The 23,597-nt window shown below is 44.6% G+C and overlaps 1 protein-coding gene and 1 long non-coding RNA gene across 3 annotated transcripts in view; both read right to left on the bottom strand.

The window, feature by feature from the left end:
• Positions 1-23,597, bottom strand: part of LOC135204716 (uncharacterized) — a 435,779-nt gene that overhangs the window by 7,818 nt on the left and 404,364 nt on the right. The gene's annotated exons all lie outside the window — the stretch shown is intronic.
• The window catches only part of LOC135204712 (zinc finger protein OZF-like), a 489,243-nt gene that overhangs the window by 144,216 nt on the left and 321,430 nt on the right, over positions 1-23,597 (bottom strand). For both annotated transcript variants that reach the window (XR_010312308.1, XM_064234864.1), the window contains exon 2: positions 6,197-6,288. The gene's annotated coding sequence lies outside the window, so the exon portion shown is untranslated. The remainder of the gene's footprint in view (positions 1-6,196; positions 6,289-23,597) is intronic.

The following is a 23,597-nucleotide window of genomic DNA, read 5'->3' as shown; positions in this document are numbered from 1 at the left end:
TATGACGAGAAAAAACTTCTTGCTCACATGAGATGGTGGATATTCTCCAGGCATGAAGTGTCAGTTCTCTCACAGCCTGGCGATACCTCTCTATGAGCGGCTAGTACAGCAGGTTGTGCCAAGGGGGAATCTCTCTTGGTACCCAGGAAAGTAGAGCTAGGAGGTCCAGATACCACTCGGCATGTGGCCACTTGGGAGCTAGCAGGGTCATCCTGAGATTTGGGGTGATCATGACCCTGTTGATCACCCAATGAATCAGACAAAATGGAGGAAAAGCATACGCCTTGGAGATTGTCCCATGGGTGTTGGAAAGCCTCTCCTATTGCTGCCCCTGGTTCCAGCACAAAAGAACAGATCACCAGGAGCTTTCCATTGTGCCAGGTTGCAAAGAGGTCTATAGCTGATAAGCCCCCAAAATCGAACAATCTTTCTACAATGTCTTGTGGGCAGGGACCATTCTGTCCCTATCTCTGAACCCTGGCAACTAAGCTCGTCTGCCGCTCTGTTCTGGTTCCCCAGGATTTACCTGGCTGACAGATCTACTGAGTGTGCTGCCACCCACTCGTGAACCTGCACCACTAACATGTGGAGCTGAAGGGAAGGCAATTCACCTGCTTGTTAACCTATGCCAACACTGTGCAGTTGTATTTTTTATATAAACACCATGGAGTTCCCCATCACTGGATCCTGAACTTCTTGTACAGCCAAAAATACCACCTTGAGATCCAGAATATTGATGTGAAGGTGTACGAAGGTCCGGTTCCACAAACCTGAAATCAGCAACTCTTCCAGGTGTGCATTCTCTCTCTCGGTTGATGTATCCAAAAAAAGAAGCATCACAGGATTTTGAGTGCCTAATGGCACTACTATTACAACATTCCTGTCGTCTAACCACCAGAATAAGTCCTTCCTTACTTGAGAAAGGAATCAGGAAGAATGGGGAGTCCCTAATGGGAGACCAAAACTCCTTCATTCTCCACTGAACAGAACAAAGGTGAAGCTGTTCATGAGGGACTAGCTTCTGCAAGGATGACAGGTGACCGAGAATGACTTGCCACTGCCGAGCTGGTTCTTCCTATTGAGACAGGAATAACTGCATTGCCTCTCTGAACTTGCTAATATGTGAGTCTGAGAGGTAGTCTCTTGCTGCTACCGCATCTGTCAGCATGCCCGAATATGAGATACTTTACTCTCTACTTGGGTGTAAGATCAGACTTCTCAAATTGATTGCTACAAAAAGGTCCTGAAAAAACACATGAAGTCATTCTATCTCCAGGAGCAACTATGACCAAGATTTTGCCAGGGCTAGCTAATCATTGAGATACCTCAGAAGGTGTACCCCAGGTGAAATGGCCCATGGCCCAAACTGAACAAGGACAACAAGCGGCAAGCAGTTTGGAGCCCAAAACAATGTGCTCTGAACCAAAGATTAAGCGGAGGTACTTGCAAGAGGACCTAGAGAAAGCATACAAAAAATCTCAAGAGAAGTGTTGTTTTGGTGTCTGAGGAAGAGGAAAGTCCCAGAAAAGTTGGTTAGCCTGGTCAAGATGATATATCGAAGAACAAGCACAAAAGTAATAACAGCAGTTGGGGAAACAGAAAACTTTGGAGTTAGTGTTGGATAACACAAGGGTCAACATTAAGCCCATTTTTGTTTGTGCTGGTAATGGGTGTGTCAAGTGAAAAGATCAGGAATGAAGCGCTGTGGGAGTTGTTGTATGCTGATGATCTGGTGATTATTGCCAAAACTATGGAAGACCTACAGAGAAGCGTTGGAGAGTGGCAGGAGTCTTAAGAGATGGGCAATTTAAAGGTGAATGTGAATGAAACAGGTTTTGGTGAGCAGTAGGGAAGACAGAGGCAGTACAGTAATACAAGGAAGAAGAGGTTTGATTATAAAACAGGTGGAAAAGTTTAAATACTTAGGATCTACATTAAGCCGAGAGGGAGGATGTGAGGCTGAAGTTGACAGTAAGATAAAAGCTGCAAGGGATGGGGGGAGAGGTAACTGAACTAGTATATGATAAGAAAAAGCCAACCAAGCTAAAGTTAAGATCTACAGCACAGTGGTAAGACCAGTGTTAATGTGTGGAGCAGAAACTTGGGCTCTAAGAAGAAAACAGGGAGTAAAGCTTGAGAGAACAGAGATAAGAATGCTGAGGTGGATTATGGGAATATCGCTGCATGAGAGATTGGAAAATGACGAAGTAAGAAGTAGGGCAGGCTTAGTAAAGATTACAGATGATAAGAGAGTCATGATTGAGATGGTACAGGCCATGTGTTGAGGATGAATGACGAGGAGGGAGTAAAGAGGGCTTGAGAGGAACCTGTCAAGAGACGAGATGATGATTCTTGTGAGGTATGTGCACATTAGACGAGAATGAAATGCTTTCTAGAGACTGAGGACCCTGTGATGGTAAGACAGAAAAGTTTCTCATCAATAATTCAATCTCACAGAATCAGAAACAATACTACTTAGTGAGTGACTAAGGTGAATGTGGACCTACACCTTCACAGTTGAATTGGAGATTAGTGAATTCTCAAGATTCTAATCATAGAAAAAGTTCCGTCGATGAAACCAACCAGTGAAGACAGCTCTAATCCCAAGTGTTTTACAGAGGACTGAAAAAGTTATTCCACTATTTCATTGCTGCCTGGCAAGAAAGTTGGTGCTTGCAATGAAGGTGGAGAGTCTTTTAGTAATGAAAACACAGGGATTGTACTGCCTGAAGAACTGCTTTTTATGTGTTGGATCAAGGAGGAACTTTTCTATCTACTCTGGAAGCAGGGTTAGTCGGGAGGTAAACAGGCGAAGTCTTCCGTTATTCATTTTCAATTCAGGGTGAACAAAGAATAATTGAACACCTTACAAATTAGAGAACACATATTAGAAGAAAAAACTCAAATTGTCTGAAGAAAATCATTCTGTGTCATCGCAGCAGCCAGTGGGGCAGGTGTGATGGAACAGAAGACTACAGACTTCTGTTATACCATATGGTAACAGAAAGATGATAATGAGTCTAATGAGATATATCTCTGTCTGAAAATTCTCACAACGTCAAAAGTAGAGGACAAGACATGGGCCTTATGTGAGATTTCCGAGCCAACCACAGACCTAGGTCTGTGATGGCTAGTCAGAGAGATTCGGATCAGTAGTTAATCCTCGATAGAGGAGAATAAATACTAATATGAAAAGAATCTCAGAGAGAGGGCAGTACTCTGCCCCTCGATTGACTCATTATATTGAGTTGCCTGGTAGTGCATTCCATATTGGAATATGTTTGGCTTAGAGGCATCAAGCACAAAAAGATACACTCAAGAATCTGCATTTTAACTGAAATGGGAGGGAAAGAAATCCTTTTGTTTGGTGATAATGCAAATGTTGTGGTGTTGCAGTAGGCGTCTCAAAATTAAAATTGGAAACTCTTGGGAGACCTGAATGGCTGTCCTGAGTTTCAGGTTAATTAAGAGAAGGTACTATTTCTCTTGGTCACATACCAAAAGAATTAACTTACAGATATGCGCCTATTACTCGGACAGTGCAACTGATAACATACGCATGTCATGAGGAGAACATACTAGTATATTTTTAGGTTCCTGTAAATCGAGCTCCAGCCTAATTCTTCTTCATTCGAATGACAAGAATGAGGACTGGAAGCAGACCTCTTTCATTCTCTAATGAAGAGAGTGAAGGTGAAGCTGTATCAAAGGGAGACTTCTATGGTGATTACAGGACACCAAACATGACTAGTTCAAGCCGAACTGGTTTTTCCCAAAACAGTAGCACTGGAGAGGCATTCAAACTTCTTAGCGCTATTTTTCCTAACAGATTGACATATGTTCGGTAAGATCCTAAGATTGAACCAAAAGCATAGGCTCTTGGATTCGAACTCTGGGGAGTAGACTTTGTAGAGTTCCTCTTATTCCCTCATTCATCCCAGTGTGGCCCAGAAAGTAGAAGGGAAAAAAGAGAGGAGGATTGACTGTTCTTGCTCGCTCTTCTCTGAATTCTGTCAAATGAAGCATTCACTCCTTACAACCGTTTCATTCGCCCAATCACGAGCAAAAGTTGAGTGGAGTTAAATGCAATAAAAGCTGGCAAGAACTTGCCACGTCTTGCTATGCATCTATCTTCTCTGTGATCGAACCTCAAGAAAAGGACTAAACAGAGAACCTCCTCCTATCTCCTTCAGATGCCTTGTCCTAAGGGACAGTGACATCGATCTTGGCACTTGAAGAATAACCATTCCTGGCTTTCACAGGTGGGTCCGAGCCACCGCGACTCAAGTCCCTTCTCTCGCCCTGCACCACTGTCATGATGGAGAGAAGACTACCCATCACTGACTGTGGGTGTAAGACCCCCCGCTGGAGGCTGTACATTTGGAGAGACTCGTACAAGAGTACGAGACACAGCCCCATTTCCATGAGCCACCACGCCCTTGGAACCAGAGACAAGATAACGAACTTGGGTTTGAACTCCAGGGGCTCCGAGACACAATATTCTAGGGATAGTGTCTTGGTTCCCACTCCAGAAGGAGCAGGTGAGCTGAAGAGACAGCCAACTGCTTCTTCCCTTAGAAGTCTCGAGGTGAGACTTTTTGGGGGTGGAGAAAATACCTTCCTCTTCTTAGGCTGCGGAAACCTTCGAAGCGGGAGGTGAGGAGTGAGATGACAAAGACGATGACCCCTGTGAAAACTTGCACTGATCAAGAGCAGAGAGTTTGTGGTAGAGCTGAGCACTCATCTCGGCAGGCTAGCTGGCCGAGCCGAGTCAAGTGACCTGAGCAGATCACCACTACATAATTTTGAGTGGTAATCATCAACAAAGATCTATCACTTCTTCCTAATTAACAGTTCTCCTTTGCGGCTGAAGCTTCAAGAAGAAGAATAAAGAGGGATTCTGTGTGTGCTGTCCTATGTGGACCCTTAGGTCCAAGACAATACCAAGCTTTGTATAACTCCAAACCAGACTGAAGAGCAAACTCATCTGTACTGGTAAAAACTCATATCGCTATCTAAGCACTCGTGATAGTGAGTGTTCAGTGAGTGCTAGAATTAAAAATACTTTCCATGCTCGGCGAGAAAACTCAACTTTTGCAAGTCAATATGCGGGCCTTGTTTCTCCCTGGTGCTCGTGTGCCAGTGAAACAAAGCGATCCAGGCGCTCAGCAAGACTCCCGTTTATTGTTATAATTATTGGGAATACCCATTGCCCGAGTATTTGGAAATTACAGAAAACCAAATTACTCTGAGAATGACTATACACCTATCCATGAAATTTTGCGGTGCACTTGGGGATAGTCGTGGTGCAGAAGGGTGCCACGGTGCACAGGTTGAGAATCACTGATCTAGAGTGAGAATCATAAATCTCCTTCACTAGTCTAGTTTTACATACACCCATCAGCGCAAAACTAACCCCAGATGAACTAGAATCTGATATTTTGAGAATAAATGGCAGCAATAATAATCAAAATAGCTAAGCTAATTGAAATAAACAAAGCCACAACGAAATAGTATGTCACAGAATCACAGGTAAGTGAAAAAACCACAGATGTTACATGGAAGCCAGCAGAAATCAAATTGAGGGGTGCAGTGTCGTCATACCTGTTTATCGGAAGTGGATGGTTACCTGCCACCTACACTAGCGATGGTGGCACCACCACGAAAGTTTGAATTTTGGTCTGCCACAGTAGGGATCCTACGGCTCAATAAACTGTTTGGTAAGACCCTTGAATAAAAAAGAATACTAACTCACCAGGAAACAAGAGTGATTTTTGTTTAGCAAAGCAAACAAAGCGAAGCAAATGGCAAACAGGGCAGGGCAGAGGGCAGCATGCAGCACATCGTCGGCTGAAGGTAAAGTGACACTCTACTGACAACGAGGGAGGGCCTCCCACACGGCCATAGTTAAAAGTTTAATGGCAGTGTCCAGCTTTGCTGAAGACAATTCCTATGATAAAGGCCGAGGGTTTGTGTATTGTGTAGGAACAACAGATTATTTGTACTTTGTGGTAAGTTAACATTCAAAACAAAAGCTCAAAGTAACAAGATGAAAGCTGCCAAAAATGTCAGTTAGTGCATCGTGAATAACTCACAGCCTGGTTCTTCAAAAATGTAATTGTGTCATTAAGTAACTCAAGATTCAATATAGGGACACTCTCTCTTATTGCAATTACTTCACTTTTATATCACTTACCTAGAGTATGCTATTGAGGAAAGTTAACTCGATACATAGAAAACATGTTCCTTCACACATTACCAGTGATCATTTATAACAAAACAGGTTATCTGTGGCAAAGAGAAGTGATCTTCATTAACACATAGAGGTTTACTATATACAATACAGTACCAATGATATTGGACACTTAGTACTTGCAAATTCAGTGCAAATGTTAGACTAATGCAGTGTTAAACGTGTGAAAAAATTTAATTTTTCCCATTCCTGTCTTCTGTATCCCTGTATGAATCTGAAAACACAAGTTCTGTACAGGTTAAATTTTCATACTGTTAATGTTCTGGGTCCTTCCACATTAATATAAACTAAAAATATGTTTTTATAAAAAAAATCAGGTTTTGTATATTCTTACCCAGTAATTATGTTGCTAACATTTCCACATGTGTGGCAGCCTAAATTCAAATTTAGATGGCTCACTGTAGGTATACAGTGCCATCCCCCAGCGGGAATACTAGGAACGACTTAGATAATGACCTCATTCTGTTTTATGCATAATGTCCATCAGAGTGGAAGTGGGTGGGCTCCGGTCATATAATTACTGGGTATGTACACAACCTTATTTTATTCCTAAAATATCATTTTTGTATATATGACTAATCTAGTAATTATAGGTAGTCCCCGGTTATTGGCGGACTCAGTTAATGGCAATCCGGTTTTATGGCGCTTATGTAGTGCCATAAAATCGGTGATTTATGGTGCCATAACGGGTCAAGTTTCGGTTATCGGTGCCAGAATGTGCTGATAATAGTATTATGGCGTCATAACAAACCTAACAGAGGTGCCACTAACCGAAACTTGGTGCCATAAGCGCCATAAATCCCATAAATCACTCAGTTTCGGTTAAAGGTGGTTTTTGATTATCAGCAGCCCGCCGAGACCAGAACCCCTGCCGATAACCAGGGGCTGCCTGTACTGCTGACTCCACACTAAATGGAGGTGAGATCATGGACATATTCTACTCCAAATATTATGTCATGTAATGAATTTGAAATAGAAAAGTTGTTGCATTGAAAAAACAATGCTTATCATTCTATCAGAGAGCTATGCAGATGAACACTGCCTCTGGTTGGTGGTCATCTTAACTCATAGTGAAGTGGTGGTAGTGCCAAGGGTCACCTCCTACTTCGGGGGAACTTTGCAGCAAGGGGAATGCTCCTATGGCTAGCAAAGTATAATACGTGTCCACCCTTACCCCATGTGCAATACTGAAATAAAACAACCGGAAAACACTGAAACTACACTGAAATAAAGTCATGACCCATCCACTGAGAGTGGTGGGTGCTCCAGGTACACTGTACCCCCTGGCTCTCCAAACTCAACACCTTACTGAAAAGGAGAAGAGATAATAGGAGAATATCCTATGCCTCCTTCCGCAATGCCATGTCAGCCACTAAAAATGGTCTCGAGGTATTGAAAAATTTCTATATTTTTTAAACTTACATAAAAAATATGACAAGAAGCGAAGATCGTTTACGCCTCCCATAGTTTGATAAGAGAATGGGCATAAATAGCAAAAAACCTCTTAAAACTAAGGAGGAAGAGGCTCTTCTTATATACTTAGCTTTGCTTCAAAGTAGACCAAAAACACTCCACAACACTGAGTGTGTCTCAAACGTGAAGCCCATACAAAATGGAAGACGAAGACAACACAACAGCACATTTATACAGAGGAAGAGATAACTTCCAAGGTTATGGATGGTCCTCTGATTCCTGTTGTGATGAAGGCTGGAAGTCTTTAGCTGTGTCAACAAACAGGGATGTACTACCTGACGAATCTCTTCTTGTCACTGCGAGGGTTGGTTCAGAGAGGAACTTCTCTGTACCCTGGAAGCAGAGCTATCAGGGAATTCAGTCTTTAACATTCATTCCAATTTGGCATCAACAACTAGTAGTTGAACATTTTGTGAATTAGAACCAAATATATAGAAGACAAAAAACTGCTGTGCTTGTCTGAAAAATCATTCTGAATCATTCCAGTTGCCTATGTGTCAATTGCAATGAAGCAGAAGACTTGGAGACTTCTGTTATACCATATGGTAACCAGAAAGATGATAATGAATCTTATGAGACACATCTCTGTCTCATGATTCTCACAATTGTAAATGATTAGCACAAAACAGGAACCATAAGCAAGATTCCAAAGCCAACCAGAGACACGTTTCTGATGGCCGTGCAGAGAGATTCAAATTAAGAGTTAACCCTCGACACAGAGAAACAATACTAAGACGAACAATATCTCAGTGAGAAGGCAGTGCTCTATCTCTCACTCGACTCCGTAGGTTGAGTTACCTGGTAGTGCTTCCCTCTTTAAATGTGTTCATCTTAAAAAGCCATCAAGTGTGTAACAGATACACTTTAGTGCCTGCATGTTAACCGAAGAAGGGGAAAGAATTCCTCTTGTTTGGTGATAATGCCTACCTTGTGGTGTTGTTGCCAAACAATACCACAAGATATCTCAATTCAAAATTGGAAACTCTTGGGAGGCTTGAAAGACTGTTCTGAGCTTCAGGTTATCATAATTTTTAAAAAGTAAATTATAATTTCCCTAACCATACAAACCTGAGGTCCTTTACATTAGGAATTACTTTCAGTTTAGGCTGGAAAATGGTTGTTCAAACAAGGTGACTAGGCAGTTAACTACTGTCCGCTAGATATAGATATTCCAATTTGCTTTAGGCCCAGGAAGTAGAATGAGGGGTGGCATGAGGTAAGCCTATATGTAAAGGACCTCAGGTTTGTATAGTTAGGAAGAATGCAATTTAATTTTAAAAATTGTGGTTTGTTCCTACACGATATACAAACCCTCAGTCCTTTACATTAGGAAGACTCATTGATTGGTGGAAGGAATCTGAGTGAGCCTCTATGAACAGACTGATGTTCACCCAACCAATGGTCCCTTTCCTGCTCATCAGAGCAAGGAAAGGGACCCAGTTTCTGTTCAATTGATTGGAGTATGAGGACTGCGAGATCAATGAGCAGACTTCTGGAACATTTCATATGAAGGAGGAAACATAACCTCATATGAAAAAGCAATCAAAAACTTTATTGTCAGAGACATTTAGGCAAATATAAAAATTGGGTTTGTCTAATGACAGACCCCCTTTCCCCCTTGCTAGGGAAAAGGGAGGATATATATGCTTCTATAATCTAATCAAAGAATATAGAAAGGTTACTCTATCATATAGAGGCAGTCCCCAGTTATCGACGGGGGTTCTATTCACGGCAGGTTGTTGATAAACGAAAACCGCCATTAACTGAAACTTGGCAATTTAAGACGCTTATGATGGTGAGTTTCGGTTAATGGCGCCGATAACCAGTTAAAGGTGCCTCTAAGTTATGGCTCCATAACTCTATTATTGGCACCTTATGGCACTGTTAACCAAAACTTGCCCCATTATGGTGTCATAAATCGCTGATTTTATGGTGCTACACAAACACCATAAAACCGGGTGTCCATTAACATTAATCTTACCTGCATCGGCCACCAGTTCCAGATTTTGACGAACGTGACTCTCTGCCCAAGGAATAAGAGAGCAACGAAAAGAGGAAAGAAGAGAGCCAGTCCCTCTCACATTTGCACTTTTATTCATACCAATCACAAAAGGCAAGATACAACCCTGTACTGTTAAAGAAACTGGGTAATCTTCACAACTTGTTGAGCAGCCACCACGGGTCCTAAAGAAAAAGTGTCCAAGAACTTGTGGGCTATATCCCAAAGGTAGGAAGCAATGAAAGTCGTCTGATTAGACCACACCCCTGCTTTCAGTAATTGAGGAACCGACAGGTTCTTGTGCAACGCAAGGGAAGGGCCAATACCCCTGATTTCGTGAGCACTCAGGCGAAAGGTACTGGTGTCGTTCTTTCCTACGGAGGAATACACTTTCTTGATCATTTCACGAAGCCAGAAAGAAATAGTGCTCTTGGTCACCTCAGTGCGAACAAAGAGGAATCGATACTCAGGTCGGAGATGTCAAGTTCTCTTCAGATAGGGCTGTAGCACTTTAACAGGACAAAGCACCATCTCATCAGGGTCTTTACCATATAAGTCCTCTAGAGAGGGGATCGTAAATGACTCGAACCTAGTGTCAAGGACCGAAGGATTCTGAGTCTTCACTACAAAGTCCGAGGTGAAATCGAGCATAACCAATCCCTATCCCCTCGAGTGTTTCACATTGAAAGAAAAACCATGTAGTACTCCTACTCCCTTCATCAATGCCAGGGCAAGCAAAAAGACTGTCTTGAGGGTCAGATAATTTTCTGACAACTCTCTATGAGGCTCATAAGAAGGATGAGTCAAGCTCTGAAGGACAAGAGTCACATCCAACTCAGGGGGCCTGAGTTCCCTGGGTGGGCAAGACCTCTCGAAGCTTCTCATGAGCAAAGATATCTCCAAAGAGGAGCAGATATCTAGACCCCTCAGTTTCAAGACTAGGCCGAAGGCAGACCTGTAACATTTAACTGCAGATACAGAGAGGAGCTTCTCTTGGTGAAGAAAGACTAGAAAGTCCATGACCTTCTGAAGAGAAGCTCTGATCAGAGAGAGATCCAGTCTATGAAACCAACCACAGAAGACAGCCCACTTTCCTGGTACAGGCAGTTCCCGGTAATCGGCAGGGGTTGCATTCTTGGCAGGGTGCTGATAAAGGATATATACTTCTATAGTCTATTTAGAGAATATAAAAAGGATACTCTGCATATAGTCTTACCTGACTCAGCCGCCAGTTCCAGCATGTGACGGACATAACTCTGTGCCCAAAGGAAGAGAGTAGAATGAAAGGAGGAGGAGAGCCAGTCACTCCCACCATTCACACCCACATTCATACCATACAACAAAAGGCGAGATGCAGCCTTTTCCTGTTAAGAGTAGGGTAAGCTACACAACTTGAGCAGCCACCACGGTCCCAAGAAAAAAAAGTGTCCAAGGACTTATCCTGAAGGTAGAAAGAGGTGAAAGTGGTCTGATTAGACCAAACCCCCACTTCCAGTACCGGAAGGTTCATGCAGAATGCGAAGGAAGAACCAATACCTCTGACTTCGTGAGCTCTCAGACGAAAGGTACTGGTGTCCTTACCTTCAGCGGAATATGTTTCCCTGATTGCTTCATGAAGCCAGAAAGAAATAGTGTTTTTGGACACTTCTTTCTTGGTCACCTCAGTGTGAACGAAGACTCGTCAAAACTTGCCTGGAATGTACTTAGCTGACAGCTCTACCGAGCGAGCTGCTGCCCACTCGTGCACCTGCACTGCCAACTGGTGAAGAGGGAGAGATACATGACTCCCTGCTTCTTGAAACATGCCATCATTGGTGTTGTCGCTCATCAAGACCTAGGAGTGTCCCATCACTTGATCCTGGAATTCTTGGGGAGCTAGTAAGCTATCTCGAGTTCCAAGATGTTGATGTGAAGGTGTTTGTCATAATGGTTCCCCACTCCAGCAGTCAGCAACTACTCCAGCAGTCAGCAACTGCTCCAGGTGCGCTCCTAACCCTTGGACGATGTATCTGAGAACAGAAGTATGTCCGGAGGGGGAGTGGGCAACTCCACTCCTATTAAGAGGTTCCTGTCATCCAGTCACCAGGCTAAATTCTCTCTCACTTCCTAGACAGTGAAATGAGAAAGGTTTGAGGGTCTCAAGCCAGTGACCAAAACTCCTTCAGTCTCCACTGAAGAGACTGAAGGTGAAGCCACACAAGAGGGACCAGCTTCGCCAAAGACAACAGGTGACCGATCATGACTAGCCATTGCCGAGCTGGCTGGCTGCTCCTGAAGTTGCTGATATGAGTCTGCAGGGAAGACTCATGCTGCTACCATATCGATCAGCATGCCCAGGTACTTTATCCTCTGTGTAGGAATGAGATCCGACTTCTCAAAACTTTTTATCATAGTTCCCCTCTCCCCAGGATCGGACAAAAATTGAGAAGGTGGTCCCGGTCCTGTAACAATTGCAAGCGTGAGCTTGCCAGGACTAGCCAATTATCAAGATACCTTAGAAGACATATCCCTACCAAATGGGCCCTGCCTGAAGGGTGGTCAAGAGTCTGGAAGCAACAGTGCCCACTGAATTTGAAACACCATTCCAATCAGGAATAAAACGAAGGACTTTCTGGAGGACTGATGGACGGGTATTTGAAAATATGCATCCTTCAAGTCCACCCACAGCATAAAAGTAGTCCTCCCTGATCAAAGCAAGTGCAGAGCATGAACCGAGTCTGGCAAACAAAATTCAAATGATAAGAGATCTATCACTGGCTTCTAGCCCCCAGAGGTTTCTCTACTAAGTATACACTAAGAGACAGATCTCACAGCTCCTTTGCTCAGCATGGCGTGCACATCTTCCTTCAATGCTAGATCCTTGGCTGAACCATGGATGTAGGTTTGAAGACAGACCCAGAGTTGGTGTGGGAGGTGGCCTCAACTTGAAGGGGAGTAGACATCCCTCCCAAAGGATAATTACTATCCAGGTCTCGGCTCCATATCGCTGCCATGTTGCCTGATGGCTCGATAGGCACTCCCCCACCAAAGGCAGCAGCTGGAGGGAATGCTGCCCCTAGCATTTCCCTTCTTCTTTCCCTTACCTCCCCTCCCCTGGAGGAAGGAAGGCTGGAAGGAGAGCAACTGTGATCATTTCGAGGAGACAGAAGAAGGCTGGGTATTTCTTTGTGCTCCCTTAGGAGAAATAGGCTTCTTAGAGGCGGAGGAAGAGCTAGCTTGACTCAGTGGTCTAGATGCAGTTGTATGCGAAGTCCCTGAGGTCTTCGTAACTGCCTGGTGGATGAGATGGTCTATGTTTCTCCACCACAGCATCTACCAACTCTCTAGGGAAGAGAACAGCAGAACCCAGCAACAGTCCATTCTTAAATTCCAAAGGCAACCCTAGACCAACGGACCTGATGATGTGATGTAGGACTGCATCCCTCCTCCTCAACACCAGGTTCACCCACAGGTTGACAGTCTGGTGGGCTAGGTAGGAAATGGCCCTACCTCCAGACTGACAAAGTCTCCCCAAGGTCGAGTCTTCTCTGGGAACAATAGTTCCTGAGGAAGCTGCAACCCTGGATACTGTGAGACCACAGATCCAGCCAGGAGACTGCCTGAAAAGCTGCCATAGCAGTAGCTTCCAGGTTCCCTGCCTCTTGCTCGAGAAACAAAAACATTTTCTCTGCAGGAAGGTGCTGCAGCAAAAGGTCAGGACCTAGACAAGATTTCTTGGGTAGTGGGGGGAGACCACCTTCTCCTTCTTCAGCAGTAGGAGTGGGCACAAGTACATCTACCAGAGCGGGAAGAGGGGCAGCAGCAGGCAGGGGTACAGGAACTGAGGGAGCACAACACGGGGACGGAACACCTGGAGGGAGGTTTAAAGGTGACAATGCTCAAGGGGCCACAGAGACAACAGTGGCTGGGGGATAAAACACAAAGTATCCCGGTGGGAGGGGCATGGACATGTCCTGCCTCAGAATATGGGGATGTGTCTCCATTACCACAGAGGGAGTCACACTGTTGGGGTGATGGGAATAAACTAAGTGAGGAGGAGCTACATAGCTTGGCACTGACAAGGTAGGTGTTGTCACCACCACAGTCACATGAGTCACAGGGGCCGATGAGAAATGGGAGACAAGGCCCCATACAGATGGTATTCCAGGAAGGCCCAACTCCACCCATGCCTTATGCAAATCCCTAGAACATGGAGCCACCACGCCTGAAAGTCTGGTTAGTGAAGGGAGACTCACCTCATTCCAAAGGGGAAGGATCCGGAGCGAGCACTATTGTCATCCACTCCGCTCCCATCTTCTTTGCCTGACGAATCAGATGAAGGAGAGGAAGAGGAAATATCTCCCCAAGAGGAAACAGCAAGTCGGGGGAGCTTACGAGGAGAAAGGAAGGATGACAAAGGATCAGCCACCAAGGGAGTTCTTAGGGGCGTATAACCCTCTGACAAAGCCTTGGCAGCCTTCCCCCAAGATCGCTTCCTTCCTTCATACCTCCCCCACTGCTCGAACGACCAGGACACACACACACATACATTACAAGATAAGTTTCTAGTACACTCACTCCCTCGACATTTAGCGCAAAGTGCGTGAGGGTCCACATCAACTGTGTAGAAAAAACTCTCACATTTCTTACACCACCTACAAGATATACTTTCTGGGAGGACTTTTCAGGCTTCAGTAAATCTTAAGATTCCAATGCAAGTACAAGTATACACCAAATAAAACACAATTAAAGATGAGGAAAGATCTCACCGCAGGTGAAAAAGGTAAACAACAGTGGTCAGGCAGAGGTGAAACACACGTCCTCACTCGACAGCAGCCAAAGCAAATTGGAATGTTTACACCCAATTAACTGCCTAATCACCTTGTTTGAAACTTCAACAGCTGTTTTCCAGCCTATGCTGGAAGTTATTCCTAATGTAAAGAACCTCAGGTTAGTATATTAGGTATGAACAATCCTGATGTAAAGGACTGAGGGTTTGTATATAATGTAGGAAGAACGAAAGGCTTTCACAACTTTATTTCTCATTTTTAATAAAAAAAATTTTATGTCACTCTAGATTACTACGTGGCATAGAAACGGAACCACCATTGAAACTGCTGACTGTCTGTATAAACAAAACAACAACTACACTCATACATACCAAGAATTCACAAACAAATATCACAATTTTTGAAAGAAAATTGTATTTTTCCTAACTATATATGTAATAAATACATTAATTATAACAGATAATTCCATATCTGTAAATAGAACCCACGACCTAAGGGGTCATTGGTGAATTAGGAGCGTCCTACGTGACAATCTGAATCTAGATCACGCTGTGCAATGCTTGCAGTAGCCTGGTTTGCATTTGGGTATATCATCAGTGTATGTATCTTGTCAACTGATCACAACACCTTCCATGGGAAGCGGTTGACCTGTTAACCCGCACCGGAAACTCATGACTTCCGAGCCGGCGGACTACGTATTCATTTTATGTGTAAATCGCTGAGATAGCTAGTGTTTCGCTATCGACACGATGCCTTGTATTATGAGTTCTTTGCTAGCTATGAAACGGAGCGATCATCTAACCAAACCATCTCTCTAGTGATGGAGTTGAGAAATAAAGCTGTTTAAGATTTTAACTTCCTCCATTTGAATCATCTCCCTTATTCTAAAGAAGAACCAACTAGATATCACGTCTACGAGATGAGAAGCAGAACCACAATGCTTACGAATAACAGTCGTAAGAAAAGACACACAATCTTTCGCTAAAGCGGAAGATAAGAATTGGTGGCAAGCGACAATCAACATACACAAGAACCATATACGTCTACCGAAGAATTTACTCATCGAATCCCAGCTATAAATCAATAATAAACTGAGGAAACGGGATCTTCAATCAACATGCAACTGTAAACATCCTATGAATATGAAGATATGTCATTCATCGAGACGAATTCGAGCATCAACATCGACGTTTAAGTGAATGACTGTCATCACATATCTACAAGAATCAAAAACAGGACGCGAAGCAGCATCGAACATCAACGGAAAGGAAGAAACCAACATAGGAAACAACGCGCGATCACAAGCAAGGACGTGGAGATTAGGCCAAGAGGAAGCAACGCGAGAGAGAGAGGGAGGCTGTGACGTCATCAGAACGTCAACATTCTTTCCGCATATATACCAGAGCTAAGTACATCCTTTATCTATTCAGGTTTTTTTCAGTGAAGTGTTGTACATCATGAGTCGATCGTCCAGTATTCCTGGGGTGAGTTATTCAGTCTTAATCTTCATTCATTACAGGAATCAATCTTCAACTACGAGTTCTTGCCTGAAGATTCTTTTCTCGTTGTTGCTAATCGCTTTTTATTCCAGGAGTTCTCCGGGAAATATCTTTATCAAATTATCTGTATTAATATGATATTGTTATGATACAATAAAGTTTCATACATACTTACCTGGCAGATATATACATAGCTATCGACTCCGTCGTCCCCGACAGAAATTCAAATTTCGCGGCACTCGCTACAGGTAGGTCAGGTGATCTACCGCCCTGCTCTGGGTAGCAGGACTAGGAACTATTCCCGTTTTCTAATCAGATTCTCTCTTCCACCTGTCTCCTGCGGGAAGGCTGGGTGGGTCTTCAATTGTATATATCTGCCAGGTAAGTATGTATGAAACTTTATTGTATCATAACAATATCATTTTCATACATTCACTTCTTACCCTGTCATATATACATAGCTGATTGACACCCTTTGGTGGAGGGCAAGAGACAGCTAACTAACTGACTAGACAGGTAAACAACATATGTTGTAGGTATAAATAAACCTTAGTTCCTACCTTATTAGAGTCTGCTTCATCTCAAGAGCCTTAGCGAGATAGTGATCTGTGGCCAAGAGTTCTTGCTGGTCTGTCGATGGGGTCTTATCCACTTACTCGGCAGAGCCTAACTGGCGTTTGTCAAGGGGTGCTAATCCGCTTATATGACAACACGCCTTCTTTAAGGAGCACACAACCGATCCCGTTCACGCGATCCTAACCCTGTTAGTTCTAAGATTGCCAAGAGTCAATCCCCAAACTCTTAGCAAACAACCACAAACTCGAAACTCATACATACAAAAATAAAAATTTTGTACCCCTCTAATAGTCAGGCTATCCTCTGATTTCCTAATGAAGCGAAGTGAAGGCCGCCAGTGCAACATCTGACACTCCCATGCACAGGAAACACGAGAACACATCCACACAAGAGGGTTACGTACCACATATTTAAGGATCAGTGCTCTCCCTCCTTTACCCAGAACCGTCTGTGCGGACACTAACGACCTAGAAAGACAACCAATTTCTCATCGTTATCGCACATACTTTTAAATAATGAGATGCAAATACTGAGTTGCATTTCCAATAGGTTGCGTCCAAATATTTTTAAGTGACATATTTTCTCTGGAACGCAATTGATGTCGCGATTGCCCTTAACCTCATGAGCTCTTCTCTTAATAGATTCAAAGAGTCATCTGGGCAGTTCTTATGAGCCTCGGTAATTACACTTCTAACAAAGAAGGCCAAAGCATTTTTAGACATAGGTCTCTTGGGGGTCTTTTACCGAGCACCAAAGACCATGTTGTGAGCCTCCCAACCGCTTCTTTCTGTCCAGATAGAATTTCAGTGCTCTAACTGGACAAAGTGATCTTTCTATTTCTCTGCCTACTAGGCTAGTAAGTCCTTTTACCTCGAAACTCCTAGGCCAGGGATTCGAAGGGTTCTCGTTTTTGGCAAGAAAAAGAGTCTGGAATGAACAAATCGCAGAATCTTCTTTGAAACCAACTCGTGACTCAAGGGCGTGCAACTTCGCTGACCCTTTTGGTAGCCGTAGCCAGAGATAGAAGAAATATACACTTTCTAGTGATATCACGGAATGAAGCCGTATGAGGTGGTTCGAACTTTCCGAGGATAGAAATTTCAGAACCCACATCTAAGTTCCAACTCGGAATCTAGGCTCTACTGACTTGGACGTTTCAAAAGAGCGGATGAGATCGTGCAAATCTTTGTTATTCGTCAAGTCTAAGCCTCTGTTTCTAAAGACTGACGAAAGCATACTTCTGTATCCTTTAATTGTTGGTACAGAGAGATGTGACTTTTCCCTCAGGAAAAGAAGGAAATCCGCAATTTCGGTTACAAAGGTATTGGAAGAGGACAGCTTCTTCGACCTGCACCAGTTTCTGAAAACTTCCCACTTCGATTGGTACACTTGCCTAGTAGATGATCTGCGGGCTCTAGCAATTGCGCTTGCCGCTTGCGAGAAAAACCCTCTCGCTCTGACCAATCTTTCGATAGTCGAAAGGCAGTCAGAGCAAGAGCGGGTAGATTTTGATGGTACCATCTCGAAGTGGGGTTGTTTGAGCAGATCTATCCTGTTTGGAAGAGATCTGGGAAGTCCACTGTCCACTCCATCACCTCTGTGAACCAAATTCGGGATGGCCAATATGGGGCTATCAGAGTCATTCTGGTTCCCTTCGAGGCCACAAACTTTCTGACTACTTCCCCCAGAATCTTGAATGGGGGTGGAAAAGCGTACACGTCTAGCCCTGACCAGTCCAGGAGAAAGGCGTCTATAGCTTAAGCCCTGGGATCCTCTACCAGGGCGCAAAATGTGTCTATCCTTTTGGAGAGAAACGTGGCGAATAGATCTATCTGTGGTTTGCCCCCAAAGATACCAAGGGTCTGACAGACTTCCGAGTGGAGGGTCCATTCTGTATGAAGGACCTGGAACCTCCTGCTCAGTCTGTCCGCTCTCACGTTCCTCTCCCCTTGAACAAATCTCGTTAGAAGGACCACATTCCTTTGATTTGCCCAAATCAGCAGATCTCTTGCCAGTTCGTATAGGGCGAAAGAGTGAGTTCCTCCTTGCTTCTTGACATAAGCCAGAGCGGTCGTATTGTCGGAGTTTATCTGAATTACTTTGTCTCTGACTATCTGCTCGAAGCTCCTTAACGCGAGGTGAATCGCAAGAGCTCCTTGCAATTTATGTGCCATGACACTTGCTCTTCCGACCAGGTGCCTGACACTTCTTCGGACCCTAGAGTCGCACCCACCAACCTGTCTCCGACACGTCTGAGAACAATGTCATGTTTGGGTTCCGAACTTCTAAGGATTACTCCTCTGTTTTCTTCCAAGGGGGTCAACCACCACCTTAACTGTTGCTTTACTTCTATGAGATCGGAAACGTGTCCGAGAGCTGTCTGTCTTCCAACTCCAACTGCTTCTCAGGAAGTACTGAAGCGGACGGAGACGCAGTCTTCCTAGAGGAAAGAACTGTTCGAGCGAGGAAAGGGTCCCCAGAAGGCTCAACCATTCCCTCGCTGAAGTACGCTCTTTCTCTAAGAAGTTCAATACTGTGGCACAGCCTTTCCTTACTCTCTCTTGAGAAGGAAATACTCGAAAACCCCGAGAATCCATCTGAATCCCCAGATAGACTACGTTCTGGCTGGGGACCATCTGGGATTTCTCGAGGTTCACGATTAATCCTAATGTCTTTGTCAAATCCAGGATTGTTGACAGGTCCTCCAGACACTGCTTTTGAGACCTGGCCCTGATGAGCCAGTCGTCCAGGTATAGGGAGACGTTTATCCCTTTCATGTGAAGGTGTTTTGACACATTTTTCATCAAGTCTGTGAAGACTTGGGGAGCCAGTAGAAAGGCCGAAACACAGGGCCCTGAACTGATAGATCCTTCCCTCGAACATGAAACGAAGGTACTTCCTCGACGAATGGTGAATCGGGACGTGGAAATATGCGTCTTGAAGATCTAGAGACGCCATCCAATCTCCTTGACGGAGAGCTGCAAGTACTGAGGCAGACGTTTCCATGCTGAACTTCTGTTGTTGTACGAATTTGTTCAGCGAACTTACATCCAGTACCGGTCTCCATCCCCCCGAGGCTTTCGCTACGAGAAACAAGCGATTGTAAAACCCCGGGGAGCTTTGATCCAGTACCAGCTCTATTGCTCTTTTGTCCCACATCTGCTCCACCATTTGACGAAGAGTATCCATCAGAACAGGGTCCTGTATCTGGCTGACAGTTCCCTCGGAAGGTGACGTTTTGTCAAGGGGGGTCCTGTCCTTGAATGGGATATAATAACCCTTCTTGATTACTGACATTGACCAAGGATCGGATCCTATGTCTTCCCATGCTCCCGAAAAGAATTGTAACCTGGCTCCTACAGTGTCTGGAGGAAAGATTTCTCATTTCCCGCCCTTAAAGGGGACGGAAGGCAGATCTTCCCCTTTTTTCAGTTGATTTCCTTCTGACGATGGATCTAGCCTGAGCGCCTCCTCGAAAGGGCTGCTGTTGTTGAGTTGGCCTTAGATGCTTTCTTTTCCTCACTAGCCACAGGTCTATTCTTCCTTGAGGATTGCCTTAAAAGATCCTGAGTGGCTTTCTCAGTTAGCGAATGGGCAATGTCTCTCACCAACTGCGAAGGAAATAATAATGCTCAGAGAGAGGCGCATACAGCAAAGCGGATCTCTGCGAAGGAGAGACGGCCTTAGTGAGAAAGGCACTATGAACCGCTCTCTTCTTTAGTATTCCCGCACCAGAAGAGGGAGCACACTTCCGCCAATCCATCTTGAACCGCCTTATCTATGCATGTAAGGATGCTATGCAAGGTTTCAGGGCTTAGTTGTTCTTTTTCATGGGACTTCTTAGCAATGACCCCAAGGACCAATCTAGGAAGTTAAATACTTCTAAGGTGTGAAAAAGTCCCTTGAGGAGATGGTCCATTTCCGAAAGACCCCATGTTGCTTTTGCTGAATTCAAGGCATGTCTCCTCGACGAGTCTACGAGACTGGAGAAGTCCGATTCAGCTGAAACAGGCAGAGACAATCCCATGTTTTCTCCCACCCGTTTCGTACCATATGCCTCTCCTGCCCTTAGTTTAGCGGGAGGCATGCAAAAGATCGTCCTTCCTTACTCCTTCTTAGTCTTGATCCAGGAGTCCAGAGATTGTAAGGCCCTTTTCATGGATATGGCCGGCTTCATTTTCAGGAAAGACGAAGACTTGTGTGCTTCGTACTTGAAAATAGAGAGCGAGGAGAAGGAGGAGCGGCTGGAGTTAATGCATCTCCATATTCTTCTAAGAGAAGAGCAGAAAGAACTTTGTAATTCGAGAGCCCTTCTCTGTTAGTAACTTCGTCCTCCGAGACGTCATCTAAATTAATAGGATCGGAAGGAGAAGGCTCCCTTCCCTCCTCTGTCTCCTCTCTAGATTTCTTCCTTTCCGAAGAAGAAGCACTTCTATAAGGAGATGGGCTAGGAGTAACTCTCTCCTAACGTTTATCATTAGGAGAGTCACGTATCACTGCTCTACGCCTGTTAGACTCCTGTCGGATGTCAAGCTCTTCACGAGGAGAATGCGCCTGGCGTTTAGCAGGAGTATCTCGCTGAGAATACTCCTGAGGCCTGGTAGGAGTAACCTGTTTGGAATACTCCTGGCGCCTGACAGTCGTTACACTCTTCGAATACTCCTGCCGTCTGTAAGGCGCATCTCGCTCCAAAATACTCCTGGCGCCTGTTTAGGAGTATTAAGCTCAGAATACTCCTGGCGCTTGGTAGGCACATCGCGCTTCGAATACTCCTGGCGCCTGGTAGGAGTAAAAAGTCCAGAATACCCTGGTGCCTGGGAGAGTAATCGAGGCCAGAGTAATCAAGGCGCTTGGCAGGAGTATCTCTTCCCGAATACTCCTGACCTACGGAAGGCTCATCTAGTTCCGAATACTCCTGAGGCTTGGTAGGAGTATCGCTCATGGAATGCGCCTTTCGAATAGCAAGTATATTGCCGCTTAGCGGGCGCTATACTCCTATCAGGAGTTCTCTCTTCTCAATTGGCTCTTGTTGCTTGGATGAAGATCTGGGCCTAGAACGATCTACAGTAAAGTCAGGCTCTTTGCGCCTACTTGGCGCCTGGCTCCTAGTTGGCGCCTGACGCTTGGTAGGAGTTACTTCCTTTCCCCCATCTCGCCTGCCTAACGCACCGCTCCCCCCCAGAGATGGCCGCTTGTGCGACAACTCCCCTGGAGGGTTCGTCGCGCTCCCGACAGGAGATCGGTATTTGGATCTCTTTAATCGGAAGCCTGTCATCCTTTTTTACGAGTAGGCTCCTTAGAAAGTACTCCCACCAAAGACGCTATTTGCTCCTGTACATTCATCAAAATTCTCCTGGTCGAAGGCTCATTCGAATCAGGAGAAGGAGATCTGGAAGGCGCTCGAGAGTCTTTTCCCCTTCCAAGGATCTAAATCCTTTCTAGCTTTCTTGATTACCGAAGGCGCCTCCTCTTCAGAGAAGCGCTCGGGCTAGAATTAAGCTCAGGTTTTCTTTGCCAGTTCCTTTTAGCGGACGTGAAAGCTTCGATTCCTTCCATCCTCTTCTCGGAGAAGGTGAACTAGAAGATGAAAAGCACTCACTGAAGGACGCTTTTTTTCTATAGCTGTCCCTGGCAGACTGAGATGTATACGATTCTGCCGAAGGGACGCCTGATCGTTGGGGATTCCCCATGACCCCCGTAAGGCTTTCGACTTTCCTTCTCCTCTGGGCCAGGGAGCTTGGAAGAGGTCTAGGCCTGGGAGCGTCGCAGGGACGACCAGACGCCCCCTCCACTACACTGGGGACACTAAACATCACTCGAGAAACCACATTCGCTTCTCTTACCTTCTAATGCTTCCATTTTCTCTTGCATTTTTGAAGGGAAGCTCTGAGTTCCGCTATTTCTGAGGCGGAATCAGAGGGATAAACTTGTGAACGGGCTGAAACAGAATGGGCATAATTAAGAGAAGAAGAAGAAGCTACAGAACTACTAGACATTTTCGGCTTGTAAGCCGCCTTCCTCTCTCTATCCTTCTCTAACTTCTTCAAGTAAGAAGTCAGATTCTTCCATTCTTGCGCACTCAATCTCTCACACTCGTTACACGTATTCTCAATTGAGCATTCAACCTTTCTACAACCACTGCATGTAGTGTGAGGATCTACCGAAGCTTTCGGAATCCTCACCTTACAGCCTTCATTCACACACACTCTGAAGCTAACACTAGAATCAGACATATTCACGAAAATCCAAAGCGAAGTCCAAAAACCAGTCCACGATAGCGAATGCCAAACAACGATCCAAGTACGTCACCAAAAATCAGTCGAAAGATGATCAAAAGCGTTGTGAAAAAAGAATTCCAGTCAGGAATGGTAAGTAAAACAACAATGTTGATACTCTACCGGCGACAGAGAGAATCTGATTAGAAAACGGGAATAGTTCCTAGTCCTGCTACCCAGAGCAGGGCGGTAGATCACCTGACCTACCTGTAGCGAGTGCCGCGAAATTTGAATTTCTGTCGGGGATGACGGAGTCGATAGCTATGTATATATCTGACAGGTAAGTTGAATGTATGAAAATTATCTTTTTTGGGGGATTTTCCTATTATTTGCAACACATTTTTTACTTTATATTGCATATGCGTTTACGTAGTGGTCGTGTGTACTCTTATAGATATTTGGATAGGATCGCAAGAAATCGTAGTGACAAGAAAAAAGTAAAAGTTAACATGGCAACTACTGTGGCTGGTTCTCCCGCACTGGGTAACCCCAATGTTGTGACTCTCGTCAGTGCTAGGTCAGCAATTGTCCCTTTTCAAGGTCGGGTCAATGGGTTCCTGCCTCAAAACGTTGAGGCATGGATCTCATCTGTAGACGCTCATTTAAATGCAAAAGGCATCACAGACCCATCTGTACTACAATTACAGGAAACCAAAAGCTTCATAGACTTTGCTAAAGGAGACGCAAGTGCATATCTGAGAGGTGTTTCTTTTCAAGAGGCGGTTACATGGGACGAGTTCAAAGTTAGGTTAC

This window comes from Macrobrachium nipponense, chromosome 47 (genome assembly GCF_015104395.2).
Source record: "Macrobrachium nipponense isolate FS-2020 chromosome 47, ASM1510439v2, whole genome shotgun sequence".
Lineage (NCBI taxonomy): Eukaryota > Metazoa > Arthropoda > Malacostraca > Decapoda > Palaemonidae > Macrobrachium > Macrobrachium nipponense.
This window is presented reverse-complemented; position numbering and strand designations above follow the sequence as displayed.